Here is an 8,412-nt window from a genome sequence, read left to right on the forward strand (position 1 = left end):
GTTCTTCGATTGAAAGAAAGCATGGTTAAGGGGAAATTTAAATTAAACACATTTCCACGACATATGTATCTTTTGATGGATATGCATAATAGAACCTATAAGTATCCTTGAGTGAAAACCATAGAAATTGATGAAGTAACACAAATGGTATGGACCACTGAGTCAATTAAATGGTATTTAACAATCTATTTAAATAGGTTGATATCATATCAATTGAAATGCATATATTTTATCAAGAAATTTTGAGAAGTCATATCATTGGGTTGCGTTGATAATGTGTCTGGACAACATAAAAAATGTTTCATAATTCAAACAAGAATTCATAAAATAGATAACTCATCTTTTGGTAATGGGTGATTTAATGTTAAATAGGAGGTAACATGTAAGTACCCTGAGATCATAAACACTTACAACTAAAAGGGGTGTAGGATTGAAAGTAGTAAAAACTTTCAGGTATAAATACACTAAATTATGCATTGTCAACAGGTTGTTGAGGGGTACGAAGGACAATAGTAAATCATACAGGATGGATTATGATCTCTCTATGAGCTAATAGTCTGATTTAGGACGTTATGCAAAAGGTAAGATGAAAATATCCATGAATACAATACTATGCTACTGACATTGTAACTAAATGAAATATGGAAATGATTTGCACCTGACAAAACTTTCTCTGCTTATATAAATGAACCATGCTCATAAAAATTCCTTTCCAATTGAGCACAATTGTTTTAGTTGCTAGAAAAAGATAAAGGAATGTTTGTTATGATACTAACATAGTAGGAAAATATGTGGACAAAGTTTTTTCACGCAAGTGATACCATGGGAATGGTATGATGGGTAGTAGCACAGATTGTACTACGTACAACACTACATATGGTACCTGTATGAGTAGATGTGTTATATGATTGGAATATGATATGTATCGGTGTGTATAATATAGATTTGTGCAGATATGTGTGAAGACATTAGATAAACGTCTGTCAAGGCAACTGACGTGGAGGTTACACAAAAAAAGGAAAGTATCGTTGTTATAACTAACCATGGTTCATTGTAGTTTGGCATATATAAAATCACGATGAACATATATGATGGATATATATTTTTATGTGAACTAATCTGTTATGACCTTGCAAGAATATTAATGTGGAAAGTATGTTAACTGATGTATAATATGTAGAGAGACTACAAGAAGCAGGTGCTCGACAAGAACAAAAAGGCTGGAAAAGAATGCAAGAACAGACCACGCATTCTTCAGATACAATAAATGATAAGCAATAGCTACTTTAATAATATTAAGCAACATATTATGATGTATATCATAGTTAAAGTTTTGCATCTATAAATTCTCACAAATGGTTTGAAAAAATGTTACAGGTAGCTATGAAAGGAGGAACACTCTTAGGGCCAGTGTAGCTATGGAAGAGGAGCACTCCTTGTGAATGATGTACATCGGAAAAGTTGAATCAGATGGAAGAGCGATGAGAGTTGTTGATTCAAAAACCAACTACCTATGAATACAGACATGATGGAGTGATACATCGAGGATGGTGTAAAATTTAAGGGGGGGAGTATGTAACACCCCTCCCTTGTGTGCTAAATTATTGTAAAGCTAAGTTTAGTTAAAGCTAGGTGTGACATCCTCCCTTGTTTGCTCAATTATTGTAAACCTAAGCCAATTGAAAAGCGAGGTGTGATATCCTCCCTTGTGTGATAAATTATTGTAAACGTAAGGTGAGGAACGCTAGGTGTCATACCCTCCTTGTGGGTTAAACTATTCTATACCGAAGCTGAGCTAATCTAGGTGATATGTAATATGAAAACCAAATGTATTATTAAATAAATTAATAAAATAAATCACTTGGAGAGGTGTTGAACCAAGAGAGAGGATAGTTTTTCCAATCCCATGAGGAATGGCATAGAGATGAATTTTTCATGATAAAGCTTCTCGATGTGATTCTAGATAAGCTAAGACGGATTGTAGATCCATTAGATTGATAGGAGATAAAGATCCATCCGACATAAAATATTTGCAGGAGATAAAGGAAAGCTTTTATGAGGAAAAGCCTCGTGGGAGGTAAAGACGAGCTTTTCTAGAAAAGACCTAGGAAAATGGAAAGATTCATAAAAGTGGAATGCCGCTAATGGTAACTAAATCATGAAAGAGGGTATTAAATACCCAGTGCAGCAATCAATTGACGACAGTTGATCGTTGGCAATATCTTCGACTTGGGGGGTATCAGAGATGATTCATGGTTGGCTGGTGGTGCTCCTCCCTCAAAGTGAGGTTTAGTTGGTCTAATAGATTTAATGGTGTTTTCCTCTATTCGGATGAGATTTCCTTACATAATATGTGTTTCATGTTTAATCATTATTTAATAAGATGTTAAATCCAATATCTCAGTTATATGGAGTGCTTAATTCCTCCCTTATAGGAATAATGGATTAGATGATGTATGTGATTGTCGTGTGATCTCATATGTATATCAAAGTTATTAGATTATCTTTACATTTGATAAGGAAGGATAACATGTCTTAGTGTTTTGCAGATGTTCATCCATGAAAGGAATTAATGGTATATCGTTTTAATTTTGCATGTATGGGCCTCTAAGATATCCAACAAATCTAACTGGAAAATAGATTTCCAGTGAATTTATCTTGGATGGTAACTAGTTTTGGGTCATAAATTGGCAATTGTTATGCTGGAAATAGTTGTCAGTATATGGTTCGAAAATCAGGTTATCCAAACCTTTCCTACATCTAAGAGATCCTTAATATTGAGATGACATATAAGCTTATAAATAAATTTAAGAGTCCTCATCCTCCCCCTCTATGGTCGAACTTAATAATGACTATGGAGTTTGTTATATAATGTTAATACGGATATACGTGTGGTAAAGATACCCTTTACTAGGGTACAATCTAAACAATAAATAATAAAAAAAAAAATCATCGAAATGGGAGAATATTAGCTAATTTCCAGGGTAGGGTTAGGAGGTACGTTACAAAGGGAAGGAATTAAGCACTCCATATAAATAAGTTGTATGATTTAACATCCTAGTAAGTAATGATTAAACATGAAACACATACTATGCAAGTAAATCTCATCCGAAAAGAGGAAGACACCATTAAATATATTAATACCCAAGAACATGTAATTCATTGAAATATTCTCAGAACTAAGAAAAGTCCTCATAAGAAAATTGAAATGCTAACAGAGAGACAGTAAGAATCAACATACAAACATTCCATGCATATGACACCAACTAAACCTCACTTGGAGGGAGGAGCACCACCAACCAACCATGAATCATCTCTGATTCCCCCCAAGCCGTAGATCTTACCAAGGATAACATGTCCTCAATTGATCGATGCACTAGCTATTTAATACCCTCTTTCATGATTTAGTTACCATTAGCGGTGTCCCGTTTTTATGGAATTTTCCATTTGCCTCAGTCTTATTAGGGAAAGATCGTCTTTATCTCCCACGAGGTTTATCCTCATAAAATCCTGCCTTTATCTCCCACAAAGTTTTTATGTCTGATTGATCTTTATCTCCCATGTATTTGATGGATCTCCAATCCATCCAAGCTTATCTAGAATTACATCTAGAAGTTTTATCATGAAATATTCATCTCTATCCCATTACTCATGGGATTGGCAAGAATCTCCTATCTCTTGGTGTTGTGCCCTCCAAGTGATTTATTTTATTAATTTATTTAATAAAAAATTTGGTTTTCATATTACATATCACCTAGATTTCCTCAACTTAGGTTTAGAATAGTTTAACCCACAAGGAGGGTATCACACCTAACTTTCCTCAGCTTAGGTTTACAATAATTTGGAACAAAAGGGAGGATATCACACCTAGATTTAACTTAGCTTAGGTTTACAATAATTTAGCACACAAGAAAGGGGTGTTACATACTCCCCCACTTAAATTTTACACCATCCTCGGTGTATCACTGCATCATGTCCTTGTTCACAGGTAGCTAGTTTTTGAATCAATAGCTCTCAGGGCTCTTCCATATGATTCAATTTTTCTGATGTACATCGGTCACAAGGAGTGATCCTCTTCCATAGCTACATTGGCCCCAAGAGTTCTCCTCCTTTCATACCTACATGTAACATTTTTTCAAACCATTTGTGATAATTTATAGATGCAGAATTTTAACTATGATTGATATCATATCAATTGAAATGCAGAAATTGTATCAAGAAATTTTGAAACGTCCTCTTATTGGGTTGCATTAATAATGTGTTTGGGCAACATAAGAAATGTTGTGTAATTCAAACAAGAATTCATAAAATAGATAACTCATCTTTTGGTAAAGGCTGATTTAATGTTAAAGAGAAGCTAACATTTAAGTACCTAGAGATCATAAACACTTACAACTAAAAGGGGTGTAGGATTGAAAGTAGTAAAAAATTTCACGTATAACTACACTAAATTATGCATGATCAACAAGTTGTTGAGGCATAGAAAGGGCAATAGTAAATCATACGAGATGGATTATGATCTATCCGTGGGCTAATTGTATGCTTTAGGACATTAAGCAGAAGGTATGATGAAAATATGCATGAATACAATACTATGCTACTGATATTGTAACCAAATGAAATATGGAAATGATTTACACCTCACAAAACTTTCTCTGATTACATAAATGAACCATACTCATACAAATTTATTGTCAGCTGGACATGGTTGCTTTAATTGCTAGAAAAAGATAAAGGAATGTTTGGTATGATACTAACATGGTAGGAAAATATGTGGACAAGGTTTTGTCATGTAGTGATACCATGGGAATGGTAAGATGGTTAGTAGCATAGATGGTACTACGTACAGTAGTACATATGGTATCCGTATGATTAGATGTGTTATATGATTTGAATACGATATGTATATCAGTGTGTGTAATACACATTTGTGCATATATGTATGATGACATTAGATAAATGTTTTGCAAGGAAATCGACCTGGAGGTTACACAGAGAAAGGAAAGTATGATTGGTATAACTAACCATAGTTCATTGTAATTTGTCATATATACAATCACTATGAATATATATGATGCATATATATTCTTATGTGAACTAATCTGTTATGACCTTGCATGCATATTAATGTGGAAAGTATGCTAACTGGTGTATTATATGCAGAGGGACTGCAAGAAGAAGGTGTTCAACAAGAACACAAAAGCTAGAAAAGAATGAAAGCAAAGAACATACATTTTCAGATAAAGTAAATGATAAACAATAACTTCTTTAATAATATTGAGTAACAGATTATGATATATGTATCATAGTTAAAATGCTGCATGTATAAAGTCTCACAAATGGTTTGAAACAATGTTATAGGTAGCTATGAAAGGAGGAGAAATCTTGGGGCCAATGTAGCTATGGAAGAGGAGCACTGCTTGTGACTAATGTACATCAGAAAAATTGCATCAGATGGAAGAGCCATGAGATCCGTTGAGTTAAAAGCCATATACATGTGAACAAGGACATGATGAAGTGACACACCAAGGATGGTTTAAAATTTAAGTGGGGGATTATGTAACAACCCTCCCTTGTGTCCTAAATTATTGTAAATCTAAGTTGAGTTAAAGCTAGGTGTGATATCCTCCCTTGTGTGCTAAATTATTGTAAACCTAAGATGAAGAAAGCTAGGTGTGATACCCTCCTTTTCGGTTAAACTATTCTAAAACTAAGCTGAGAAAATCTAGGTGACATGTAATATGAAAAGAAAATCTGTTATTAAATAGATTAATAAGATAAATCACTTGGAGGGCAGGGCACCAAGAGATAGGAGATTCCTACCAATCCCATGAGGAATGGGATAGAGATGAATCTTTCATGATAAAGATTCTATATGTGATTCTAGATGAGTTTGTATGGGTTGGAGATCCATTAGATGGATGGGAGATAATAATCCATTGGACATAAAAGATTTGGGGGAGATAAAGGAAAGATTTTATGAGGAAAATCTTCGTGGGAGATAAAGATGAGCTTCTCCGAAAAAGACCTAGGAAAATGGAAAAATCCATAAAAGTGGGATGCCGCTAATGGTAATTAAATGATCAAAGAGGGTATTAAATACACAATGTATCAATCAATTGAGGACAGTTGATGCTTGGAAAGATCTTCGGCTCGGGGGGAATCAGACATGATTCATGGTTGGCTAGTGCTCCTCCTCCCTCCACTGAGGTTTAGTTGGTGTCATATGCATGGAATGTTTGTATGTTGATTCTTACTCTCTCTCTGTTACTCTTCCAATTTTCTTATTAGGAGTTTTCTTAGTTCTGAGAATATTTGAATGAATTACATGTGCTTGGGTATTGAGAGATTTAATGGGGTTTTCCTCTATTCAGATGATATTTACATTCATAGTATGTGTTTCATGTTTAATCATTACTTAATAGGATGTTAAATCGTACAACTCAGTTATATGGGGTGCTTAATTCCTCCCTTATAGAAATAATGGATTAAATGATGTATGTGACCATCATGTAATCTCATATGTATATAAAAATTATTATATTATCTTTAAATTGATAAGGAAGGATAACATGTCTTAGTTTTTTGTAGATGTTAATGCATGAAAGGAATTAATGATATATCGTTTTAATTTTGCATGTATGGGTGTCTAAGATATCTAATGAATCTAACTGGAAAATATATATCCAGTGAATTTATCTTGAATGGTAACTAGTGTTGGGTCATAACTCGACAAACATTATGCTCATGATAGTTGTCAGTATATGGTCCGAGAATCAAGTTATCTAAACCTTTCCTACATCTAAGAGATCCTTAATATTGACATGACATATAAGCTTATAGATAAATTTAAAAGTCGTCATCCTCCCCCTTTGTGGTCGAACTTAATAATGACTATGGAGTTTGTTATATAATGTTAATACAGATCTACATGTGGCTAAAGATACCCTTGACCACGATACAATCTAAATGATGAATAAAATAAAAAATCACTAGAATGGGAGCCTATTAGCTAACTTCCAAGGTAGGCTCAGGAGGTACATTACAAATGGTATCAAAGCTAAGGTTCAAACTCTGAGGCCTATGGACAATCCACCTCTGTAGCATTTTGATTGATGGGTTTTCATTATAAAATCCCAAGCTTCAAATACGTTAATACAATAATAATTTTCTTGTCATTAAAATTTCCAAAGGATAAATGGAAATGTTAATATGGGTTAATTAGAAATTATTAATGTATGCATGTTGACTTAGTGCAACCAAGCAACTAAATTTAATAAATTTGGGGTGATATAACAAACATCGTCCAAAAATTTGATATTCCATAAACATGGTATCGATATTGGTATATAGTTAGTGGCATGGTCAACACCCTTTTATCTTTTACCTCTCAAGGTCACGCCAGATTCAATCTTTGGAGATAGAAGTGTTGACCTTATGTTGTCATGAATTATGTAGAGGATGGTCTCTTAGGAAACCTAACTATATTTATGGAGGAGGTAATGATTTCAGCACCGCTGCTGTGCATTTACCGAATAAAGTCCATGTAATGTTGTTGGATTTATCGTCGATAGTATGTCGGTCTCTCCAAACATGTCTAGCTCTTGCTGCATGTATTCGGTAGAAGAATTATCCAAGACCATTGGATCTATATTCTAATTAGCAACCGACCTAGGCACCATTTACGGGTTGTTCCTCCCTCACGCAAGGAGTATAATACTAAATATCCTTTCCTCTCCCTTAGATGGCCATAGTTTGAAATTATCGCCCAAATCCAGATGGTCGAATGCGATTTGGAAAATTCAGTTTCTTCTATGCCATTATTTTTAATCGATGTTTTATAGGGTTTTCAATCTCTTGGAGTTTTGGTTGGTTGCTCGCGTAGGCATGTGTGATCCCGATTTTGAAATTTGAGATATCCATGGGAAGAAAATAAACGATGAAGAAATAGCCCACCAGGAATTGGTTTGGGATTTGTGTAAGTATGGTTACTCCAGGAATATAAATGATTGATGCAAAGGTAGATTGAGTGGCAATAGAAGCGAGAATTTATTTGAAAACTCTAGGGTGATCCATGCATGGTTCATTTCTATGGAACAAATAGATATTCCAAATTGGCCACAAGTACATAGGAACATGTTGGCAAAAGCGGTTAACAAAGAAATTAAATAGAAATGGTAGAGCATCGAAATAGGAATCTACAACCATTTTTTAAACAGCAATGGCATATAAGCCATACCAACAAGGAGACTATTGTTTTTTAAGCTTTTGAGAAAAAGAAAAGAAACAGCAAGGCATTCCGAAAAATTTAATAACATTGTTCTTGTTTTTTTTGTTGCTTTACCGTAGGCGTGAAGAAACAAAAAAAATGATAAACTCATCATGTGTTGGAGAGAATAGCATGCAACAAAT

Source organism: Pinus tabuliformis, chromosome 9 (genome assembly GCF_031772625.1).
Source record: "Pinus tabuliformis cultivar Carrire ecotype Pingquan chromosome 9, CPIR1, whole genome shotgun sequence".
Lineage (NCBI taxonomy): Eukaryota > Viridiplantae > Streptophyta > Pinopsida > Pinales > Pinaceae > Pinus > Pinus tabuliformis.